Source organism: Carassius carassius, chromosome 44, assembly GCF_963082965.1.
Source record: "Carassius carassius chromosome 44, fCarCar2.1, whole genome shotgun sequence".
NCBI lineage: Eukaryota > Metazoa > Chordata > Actinopteri > Cypriniformes > Cyprinidae > Carassius > Carassius carassius.
In genome coordinates, this window is record NC_081798.1 from 7281879 (window position 1) to 7290107 (window position 8229).

General features: G+C 39.0%; 1 protein-coding gene across 1 annotated transcript in view; it reads right to left on the bottom strand.

Annotated features, from left to right (window-relative positions):
- The window catches only part of LOC132126797 (sodium- and chloride-dependent neutral and basic amino acid transporter B(0+)-like), a 63867-nt gene that overhangs the window by 25438 nt on the left and 30200 nt on the right, over positions 1–8229 (bottom strand). The window lies entirely within an intron of this gene.

The window sequence follows — 8229 nt, forward strand, 5'->3', positions numbered from 1 at the left end:
TCGATATCCCCCCGTCTGCTGGGCCTCTGAGCAGCGGGCGCGAGATCCACGGAGCTCGCCCAACCCTCACTGCCCGAAGCAAGCAGAGAGCACGTGTCTTCTTCCTCCGACGCGGGCCTGAGATCCACTTCCTCCGATGACGCGTCGGCAAGCAGCGGACGCTGAGCATCGGGAAGCGATGCAGGGGAGACCGGCGAAGGGAAGGCGAGCTGGAGGCGGTTCTGGTAGGCGCTGCGAGCGGCGCTTCTTACGGCGCTGCGGCGCAGCGGATGATGCAGGCTTCGAGAAGGATGCCAGGCGAGTCCTCAGAGTCACCATAGGCATCAACTCGCAATAAGGACATCCGCCATCAGCAAACGCGAGCCCTGCATGGTCTTCACCCAGACAGGAGACGCAGATGACATGACGATCTCCTTCGCTGAGCGGGGTTCTGCACGAGCCGCACGAAGGCATCTTTAAAAAGACGCAGCTCTTTTGTGAATGTGCGTCGCAGGGCGAACACACACACAGAATATCACAGAACAAGGATTATAAAGGATATGGGCGCCGGATAGCGCAGCAGGAACGGCAGTGGAAGGCGGCGGTGCCAGCGGCTTCAGGATGGCTCGTCCTGCTGATATGCTCTTCCAGACGGCGCTTGCTTCCTCGTGATCCAGCGATGCGTGAGCTTCGCTGAAGAGATGAAAAATCAGGTGAGTCAGCCTTTTCGAGCTCCTTTTATAGGTTGGGCCACACCCGTTTCGGCGGGAAGTGGCAAGAAGGGCGCGAAGCGATGTCTGATGTTGCATCAGCCTGCGCTCGATAGGCTGTGCAGTTGCCGCAGAACAAGCCAATGAGCGAGCGAGCCGTCTCGCCTATGGCTGTGTACTGCTGCAAATGCGCTTTACAAAAATACAAAATTAAGGATAATTTTTTGCTTCAGTATTTCGTGAAAAGAGACTTTTCCCGTAGCGTCTTAGCTAAGACGCAGTACGAGAGAGCTCTCGTAAGAGAACTCTTGTGTTGACTTTAAAGCCCTAAACTGAGGGGATAAACTTCTTAAAACTAAAATATTGAGAGCGACTAAGCTCTAAATTGGGACAATAGTCCAAAAATGATAAATTGTATGCCTTTTGCGACCACCTTTCATCTACAGTCTAATTATAACACTTGAGTGAGGCATAATACTTTGAAGTAATAGCCGTGGTTCGAGAGGAACACAGGGTCCTCTGGTTCATCATTTTGGAATGGACAACAAGGGAACAAGAATAATCACGTTCGAAAAATACGTCCACAAATCCTTCTGTTTGGAGTCCTATTAAGTTTCCTTAAGTCCCATTAAGCTGAAAAAAAACAGGCCTGACTAAAATTGGTACAAGGTAATAGTTTTTACTTTTGTATGAGTTTTATGATAACCTATGAGAAAGGTTTCTAAATGAATTCAAACTTATTTATGTTTAACAGTGTGTTCTTGTTGGGGTCAAAGTGACCTCCAAACACAAGTAACATCATGTATTCTGAACAGTGCTTTGTAGTAATGCAGAGGCTTAAACCTTCAGTTATATCATCCTCTAGGTTTTAATTAGGTCGGAAAATTGTAAGTGATAATATCTGATAAATCAACACCTCTTATTTACATTTACATGAGATTGGTGAGGAGAATCTGGCTACTGTGAGTCCTACAAAGTAAAATGATTGAGAATCTAAATGATTGATATTGAAACTGCCTACCAATTTTCCTAATGGCTGAATGGAATTATTAAAAATTTCATGGATTATGGGTTAAGAGACTATTTTAGGACTTCAATTATGAAGCAATTATAAAATCCCATTTTAACTAACATTTCATGAAATTCAAGCAATATTCAAGCCATTCAGTGTTCATTTTATTCGCTCATGCTGCATAGTGTCGATACTGACATATTTACTCTCATTAATTTACATGGGCATGTGTGAAAAAATACACACCATGTGGCTTGTACATAGTACAATTATTATATACACGTATGTATTGATTTTATATGCATCATAACCGCCATAAAGCTTAACCCGATACTATTGTTTGGGAGTTGGGTTTGGGGTTCACTGGTGAAATCCAAAGATTGTGGATTCAAGCTCTTATTCCTAATTGTGAATAAATTGAAATTTAATTCAACATAATCCTACTGCTTAAAGCTACGTGACATCAGTCAAATCTGGAACATTTTGCTCTTTATTTAGCAGCTGTTGGACATTGTCAACACAGCTAACACTTACAATTTCCATGGGCAGGCAAACAATTACCACGAGGCAGTGCTGCGGTCGCAGCAGCACGTGACACGCTCAGACGTGTCGTATCATCAAAATGAAAATACCCTGTTTATCCTTCCAGCAGAGACGCAGCTCATTAAACAGACAGAAATCAGCAAATGTACAGATTTGCTGTTTATACTCAATGTCAAATCTTCAAGTTTCCATCCATTACAGACAGAAACACTGAGCAGGTGCTCATTTGCAGTTGCCTGTGTGTCCTGAAAGCACCATCCTGGGAGAATTTTCTTCATTTGAAGTATAAATTCAGCAACAACTTTGAGAGTGGATAACAATTGATTGTCTGTGTGTGTGCTTGCTTGTTTCTGCTTGTTTGTGTACGTTGCATCTCTGTTAATGGCTTCTTTTTATCTGAGAACAGTGGGATCCATTAAATAGGACCAAAATAACATTGGAAAGGCACAGCGTTTTTTCCCCTCCACATTGTTGATGACAGAGCCTTTCCTGCAGGTCAGTGTTTTGATGGCAAATAAGCGAGACATTTAAATGCTTTCGACTTGTTCGTGATGATTGTCTGGACCTCTGTCTGGAGGAATAATCACAAATCAACATGTTTTGATGCATTATGTCTTCAAAATATCAATTTGAACCATAATTACAGACTGAAACTGTCAGTTAATAGAGAAATTAGCGTAAATGGGTGATGGATGGTGTTTGGTTGTATTCACAGGCCGTACACTGTTGAATCTAAACTTGAGAAGTTTGTCAAAATTGCATTAGGAAAGTGGATTTTGCTGAGCGCACACTAAAATATGATTTATTCCTAGTACGGTTTGGCTGTGAAATGTATTTGGTTCTAGCTGGAACTGCAGCATTTGAAAGAACAAGCTGTTTCAGTGTCTCATCAATAATATATCTTCTGAAAAACTATGTATTAGGGATCGGAACATCACAACACGCGATGATGGTCGCTGAGCTAATGAATTGGGACAGAATTTAAAGAAGCATATAAATGTGAACTTCCTTGCTAACGGCCTTGTTCAAAGATTCAAAGCAACAGTTTGCTGGTTTTGATCCGTTGAGATCTGTGCTGAGAGAGGCCCTAGGCGCAGGATTCTTGCTGATGAAACTGTAGTAGTTGTAGAAGACTCACACCGGCTCACCAGGGTGGAAACATTCTCCGGTCCAGTAAATGTAATTTCTCCTTTGGGTCATTGCCCAACGGCAGGACTGCTGAGGTGGTACCTTCAATGCACTCTCATGCAGAAAAGCAAAAAAAAAAATGTATAGATTTTATTACAGACACCCTGTTTCATCTTTTTTTGGAGCTTTTGCTTTGTTAAAATTACAGCACATGGTAGTGCAAGATTTAAGTTTAACTGCATATCTCTGGAATACATAATTGTGATTTATAATGTGTAAAACTTTTACATTAGCACTAAACTACTAAATACAGTATATACCTTTAACATTATTATATTATTATCTAAAGCAAAATAAGATTATTATTTTATTGTCAAATCAATATTTCATGCTATCCACCTAATTTTTCAATGCAAAAGTAAACTATTTCCTGTGAAAATGCAAGACCTCTGATTCATTAGCTATAGGTAAATAACTAAAATGATATGAAGTAAATGGTAAAACTATTTGTGCTACAAACCAGTGATTTTCATAAAAATTCATAGATCATAAAAATGAAAACAAATGAAAAAAAGTTTTTGAACAGTAAGATTTTTAATGTGTAATATAAAGAATTATCTTCTGCTAACCAAGCCGGCGATTATGTTTTTCCAAAATGCAGCAAAAGTAGTGATATTGTGAAATATTTTCACTATTTAAAATAACTGCTTCCTATTTAAATATATTTTTAAAACGTAAAGTATCCCTGTGATTTCAAAGCTGGATTTTTAGCATCATTACTCAAGTCACATGATCCTTCAGAAATCATTCTAATAATCTGATTTGCTGCTTAAAAACATTTATTATTACTATTATTATTATGTTGAAAACAGCTGAGTAGTTTTTTCGCGTTTCTTTGATGATAGAAGGAAGAATGTTCAGAAGAACAGCATTTATCTAAAATAGAAATAATTTGTAACATTATAAATATCTTTATCATAAGTTTTGAACAATTTAAAATGCCCCTTTTATGGGTAATGAAAGGTTCTTATTTTGGTTTTAGGAGTCCACAAACAACATGTTGACATGCACACAAGGTCAAAAAGCACTTTCGTTGTCTTATAATATGAATTATTATTTTTTTTTTACCTTACTTGCTCAATGACTCCCAAACAATTCGCTCAATGATTCATTTTTCCAAACCAAGATTGGTCTTATTTTCATGTCATCATGCCTGTAATGTCTGATAAAGCGGCGTTTGTGAGTGCAGTGCTGTTTTGTGTACAGCCATTGCCAGGGAAACTGCTATTTTTACTGCTCCAAAAGCAGCAACTGATGGCAAAGAAGGAATTTGCATTTTGATTCAGACCAACAAAAGACCAAGAAGTGGGCGGGTAATATGCTAATGATTCATGTTGACGTTTTAAAAACAACTAGTTTCAATGATTCTCAGTCGACTCTTTCTTTTGAGAGAATAACTTTATACACGGTAAGCTTTCAGATTTAAAACTTTGTAGGATGTTTTATTCACTTGGAGCTGTACACTGCATGAAAGGATCATTTTCAAAAATCCATAATAGGAGCACTTTAATGCATCCTTTTTAAATAAAAGTATTAATTTCTTTAATTTATATAGAAAAAAATATATTAATTAATTTATTATCAATAATTATTATTTAAAAATAAAAAAACCATTTGACTGGTATTGTAAGTTTATCAAGCTGGGTTTTTGTTGTTGTTGTTTTGTTTGTTTGTTCTGGGTTTTTAAAAGCTAAAATAAATGGAAGTGGTTGATACCGGAAGACAGAATCTTGCAGACTTGAGGCCTTTTGACACAACACCAAACATAGTTTCATACTGATGTTGATATATAAAAGTAATCTAATTGCAGCATTCTGGCGTAATAATCAAGGAACTTTGCTGTAGTACCATGGGTGCAGCAGGCGCAGTGATATTACGCATCACCTGAAAATAGTCCCCAGCAACTCTGCTATTGCTGCAACTACACAAACTAGTTGGGGTCTATTTTCAGGGACTGCACCCATGGTAGGGATGCAAAGTTCCTTGATTATTACGCTGGAATGAGAGTATAGTTCCTAGCCATATTGGCCTAGAAAACCGCAACTTTTCATTTTCCGTCAATCTTTGTACACAATGAAACTACGGAAGAGTCAAGTTTTAAATAGGAAAATTATAGAAACTCTTTGAGGATTTTTTAGCAAGTTGCTAACAGTCTAATCAGATTCAATGATCTATAAGACTGGAGATCGGCTGAATGGATTCAAAAACTGTAAAACTCAAGTTGGAAAATGAGCCTATTTTTATTTTTATTTTTTTTTCAAAAAAGTGGAGTGTTCCTTTAAGGCCCTTTCACATCAGGAATGATAACTATAACTACAGTTTTAATAGTTGTTATAACACCGTGTCTACAACGGATGCGAGTCCGCGACAAAATACTATAGAACTCATGAATAATCAGTGATGCTGTCTACACTGGATCCGGCGCAGACACGGTGTAAGTTTGTGAGGCAAGTTTACATCAGAACATTAATGGAATAATGGTAACTAAAAACGTGGTAAAATATTGTTGTAATCAGAACAAACAATTTATTAACAGGCGAAAAAAAAAAAAAATAGTGACAGTTTATATGCTTCTTTAGGGTCTTAAAAAAAGTCAATAACATACTTTGGTTGGAATTTCTCAATGTTAAAACACCCTTTTTAACTGAGAAAATCAGCTGTTTTCAGCACACTGTTCGAGTCCATGTTGCTTTAAATGCTAATGAGCTCTGCTTGCCCCGCCCCTCTCTTCTGTGGGGTGACGAGCAGACTGTAAACTTCACGACAAAACTTACTAACAAGCACATTATTAGGACAGGTGATTTGCAAAGATTCATAAAAACCCTTATACTCACTTCTTCTGTAGATGAAGCTGGATCATGAATGATTTGTGCCAACTTAAATGTATTTAGGCAGATTGGGAATCAGCGAAACGAAAGTAAAGTTAGTCGTCTGAGTCTTCAGTGGCACAGATGTCGGAAGTAAATGACAACTGCTGTTCATTAATACATCCAACAACAAAACACCTCAATCGCTTAATTGAAGACATTCTTGTCTCCCCCTGCACCCTCGACACAATTGCAGACAGTTCACAGCTCTCTCAGGGCAGGTCTAAGGTCAATCAACTGTGGTGGGAGGGGCCTGTGCAGAACTATGTCATTCTGCCAGGAATGGAACAGCCTGATTTGAGAAAGGGGATTTTAAAATGCACTGGGTGGACACTGGGTGGATTTTTATCATTATAGGGTGGATGTGTACACACACTTCCAACACACATTTATGTTCAAACAACAACAAAGGTGAATTTTGCATCCGATGACCCCTTTAATAAAGAGCTCGAACATTTAAAGCAACAGAGGACAAAAGGCAACGCGCATTTATAATAAACAAACCATTAAGGCAACTTTAATACATTCCGTAAATTATCATTATTATCCATGTCGTTGACAAAAGTATTAGCTGAGCCCGGTATCAAAAAGAATGGAAATAGCCTCTATATGCCATCACTCATCACTCTAAAATAATAGGAGCATTTCCACTATAATTGAGCAAATACAGGTGAAAGCAAATACGGGCGAGAGAGAGCAGCTGTTGAGGTTGGTCTCATAAATTGAAGTTGACGTAGCTAAAATGAACACATGCACAAAGAGAATGGAACATAATCGCTCTGAGCACGTCTAACAGCGATTCCAATGTAAGCTGCTGACACAAGCAATCTTACATCACAGCAAGATAACTTACATACAAACACAAGGCTGGACCCTGTTGCAATAAAACGATGCGGTGATGACCTCTGCGTACCAATCAATTGACAACTTCAATTTTTATGGCATTGACGAGTCTGTAGTGGCAGGCAGTGAATACTATCATATGTCGGATGAGAAGTCACAACACGGGGTCTTTGTTACAGTAAGATTTAGGCCTCCTAACAGCGCCGGGATAATAGTCGGGTTACAACTGCTCCACCCAATCAAACCCAAAGTCTGTGTGATTTCTCCTCCGCCAGCCGCTGTTTACACAGAACATTCTGTGAGATGTAGCTAGGCAACCAGTCAGCCTCTTTCTTCCTCCTGAGAGGGAGCTTATATGGGCTTAGCTCTAGAGGAACAGTGGCCCTTTGCAGCGAAGAAGGGAATTACCATGGAAAACACTGGATTGTGCCCGCACACAAAGGGCAGAAGAGGGAGGCTAACATGTCAGAGGTATTCTGAGGGATAGTGGTAGTCAATTTTGTCTCGAGTGGCTAAATCTACACAATGAGGTATAAGGTTGTTCAGGATACGTACTTTTTGACCTTAGACTGAACATGCAGTCCTTTAGATTTACAGAATGAGCTACTTGTAGCCTAGAAGCATTAACTCGATCCATGGCATCTTGCCTTGCCAACTGTCTTGAGTTTAACTGTTAAACCTGCGTATATCCAGAAGGGATGACTGTGACTGGATAAGTTTGAGAGCCAAAGTCTAACAATGAAGTGTTTAATCTATCCACACTGCTCATTTTGACAGGGAGGAAAATCATAGTTCCACCATAAAGCTGTCACTGAACAACCAATAACTGGCTGAAGTCATTTAGAAGTCAGAACATGTACTTTTAAATGCAGAAACGTCTGAATGGTAATTTATGTGTAAATATTTTTCATTTTCAGCAACAAACTACCATTTGTTTTCTAATAGACCCAGATGCAATAAACTCAGGTCTTCAGTGCCACCTAGTGCACAACAAGAGAATAACCATGTGATGTCTGATTCACCAACGAATGGTTCTTTTGAACTAGTTTTTTTTATTCATTCGTTTGAACCAATTCGCAACGCGTTT